A 3,105-nucleotide genomic window follows, 5' to 3' on the forward strand; every position below is an offset into this window, starting at 1 on the left:
AATATTGGTTGAGAACTACTGTACTTGCCTAGTTCAGTTTTGTAGGTCATTACTGGAAACCTGTCTGTAAATGGAGAAGTAAAAAGGCAAGAAAACAGATCCTCAAGAACACGCTTAGCTTCTAGCAGCTTGTGCCTCAGGATTTCTGAGCTGGAGGTTGTCTTCAATTCTTCCTTAGGGTGTATATTGAACAGAGTAGCAAGGCAAGCTGTACTAGAGTATTTTGCCACAATGTCATGGAATGCAGTTATAAATGAATTATATTTGCAGTAGGAGTCCAATATGTTTTCATCCTTGTCTTTACAGAATTCGTAATGCTTTAATCTAAATAACAATCCATTAATTTGCAACAAAGCTGTTACTTGGGAAAAAAAAATCATGAAGCAAACTTCTTTCATAAACCATTAGGATTCTTTAACAGATTTTCTGCCATACTTGGTATTTTGAAAAGAATTTAAATTCTGTATTAAAGAAAACCACAACCCTGTGATGGGACTGCCTAAAAAGGCGGCAGCAGTATATAATACTATGTATTTATACCTAGACCTCTCCAGAAGTCATCAGTATTTGTTGTGAATATGGTAGTTTCGAGTGTTGTAGATAATGCTGCCTAACCAGCCAAAAATATCCTGTATGCAGAATTAAAAGCAGCTCCTGAGGCCACAGGTTGCATCCAGAAAAGCTAAATTAGGGAAGTTCTGAGATGTATGATAGTGTTGTCTGAAGAAGATTCTTGTAGTGTATGTAGGAGACATGCATAGCTAATGATGACTCTGCATCCTGAAGTTTTGAGATCTTGGCAATGGGTCCTGTTACAGCTACTAGAGTGGTCTCAATCCAAGTGGCGGGGGTCTGCGTTTTGGCAGCAGATAATGTATTATCTCAAACCAGCCTGTTTGGCTTGCAATGTGCAGCTTCAGAAACTATAAATTCATGTTTCTGTGTCTGTTCCCTTGCATATGTACAAGTTAAGGATGAAACTGAATTGTATTACAGTACTGTTAATTCTTTTGGAAAGAATGCTTTTCAACTTGGAAAGCAGAAGCCTCAAACCTAATTGGGGACAGAATTCTGTCTTGGTTTAAGCATAAGGAGCGGTTAAGAGGATTGTTGGCTGAAATGTCGCTGTTAAGTGCCCCTTGCGAGAGGCACTTGGGCTAGAATGTGGGAAACAAGACATGATCTTTGTCTTGCCTTATTCAAGAGCAAAATTCATTTTACTTTGGTCTGAATTAAATTAAAATGCAGAGTTAAACTTCAGTCCCTTTGACCTGTTAGGAAGCTTAAGTTTGAAAACTTTATTTTTGTGATCTTTAATTCTAAGAATCTTACTACCTGCTCTTTCATCATGTGTGCTGGACTTCATACCCAGTGATAAAGAGAAGGTGGAGCTAGCAGGGAAAGTGAAGTTGCTGTGACTGCTCACGAATGCCACTAGTGTTTTCTGACTGTATTTGTTACCTGTGACAACAAGGGTATACTTTAAATATACATACTTAACTGTAAGGTCAAGGATGAAACTTAATGTTTTTATTCTTCAAATACTGTTCCCCAAGCGCATTGCATAGCAGAGTAAGATTTCTACTGACTTGCAGCAGGTTTTGTACCTTACCATCCCAGAAAACTAAAATAGTGCAGAAAATACCAGCTTTTGCAGTCACAGTAAGTTAGTCAACTCAAATCTTTGTTTACTAGTATAAGTGTACAGATAACATCAGACAAGCGTATATTTTATTGTAGCTGTATGGAAAAGCTAATGAGTATAGAGTCTGTGTTTACCTGGTTCTAATGCTAGTCACTTTGTTAATTTGTGGTGTTAAAGCAGCTTCTCTTCAACACCATTGGGTTTCTGTCTCTGGTGTGTCAACTGATCTGCATGATGAAATCACTTTCGTAGTGGAATGGCCTAGATCAGTATGGTTTTATAGTTTTCAAAATCTGAAACCAATGCATAGCTCCTCCAATCATGCTTTTCTCGCGATAACTGAGTCTTTTTGGAGAAGGCTAGTCCTGTCCTGAACAGATACTGCTAGTTAGATCAGAGTGGGTTTTGATACTCGGTCTTTATGCAGTTTGTCAGGAATCTGGGTTAGATCCTGTGCTAGTATACTCACAAACCAGTGGTCCATGTTCATATTCTCTCTTGACAAGCTTCATTTTATTAGCTATACCTGAAGCAGTTATGTATCAAAGATACCTGAAAAGGGTCCTGCACAGTTTACTGTGGAGGGTAAAGCACTGTTTGAAGACTTTTAGGTCTGGGTAGTTTATAAGACAACTTAGAGGTAGGTAGTTCTGGCCAAGGTGATACTTCTTGTGTATAAAGTTATGAATGCACTCAGAATACACAGTTCATCTACAACTTGTGTGAGATCCTAAAGCTAGGAAAAGGATTAATTCATTACAACTTAGTGTCTCATTCAGGAAGCATTGTGCCACTTCAATGATATTTTTTGTTGTTGGTGGTAGTGGTGGTGGTTTTCAGGCTAGCTTGGAGATGTATCTGCTGTGTATGCCCAAGTTTAGTTTGCCATATTCAGCAGTTATTTCCTTAGGTCTGGTAGGGGGTGAGTGAGTTTTTGCCTGCAGATCAGGAATCTATACATATTATTTCTGTTGAGCAGGTGATTTTCCAATTATTGGAGGACTGGCTGTGCATTTTTAACTGCGGTGCAACATGTATAAAATTTTTCTCATCCTTGCTGATAAAGATCTTGGCTTTAAAAGAGGATTTCCAAAGTCTCTGTATTTATATTTAGGTTCTCTTTTGCCATAAACTAATAAATAGTTGCTTGAGACTCTTCAGCCTTTCATATTGATTACATTACCTGTGCAGGGTATTACCTTCCCAGGGTGCTGAATATGGGGGCGTATTCACAGAGAAGACTCAAGGCACTTCGCCCCAGTTGTTACCACTCTGTGTGGCATTATGCACCTTACACTGAATGCTTTGGGTGTCTACAGCTGTACAGCCTCCTTCCTAAGTTTGGAACCTCATCGAAGTTTGATTCAATATATCAACAATACTGCATTTCTGAGATACTAATTCTAGTGTAAATCAGATCCTGCATACCAGGGTGTCTTGTCATGTGGTGGTTTTCATTT

Source organism: Opisthocomus hoazin, chromosome 4, assembly GCF_030867145.1.
Source record: "Opisthocomus hoazin isolate bOpiHoa1 chromosome 4, bOpiHoa1.hap1, whole genome shotgun sequence".
Taxonomy (NCBI): domain Eukaryota; kingdom Metazoa; phylum Chordata; class Aves; order Opisthocomiformes; family Opisthocomidae; genus Opisthocomus; species Opisthocomus hoazin.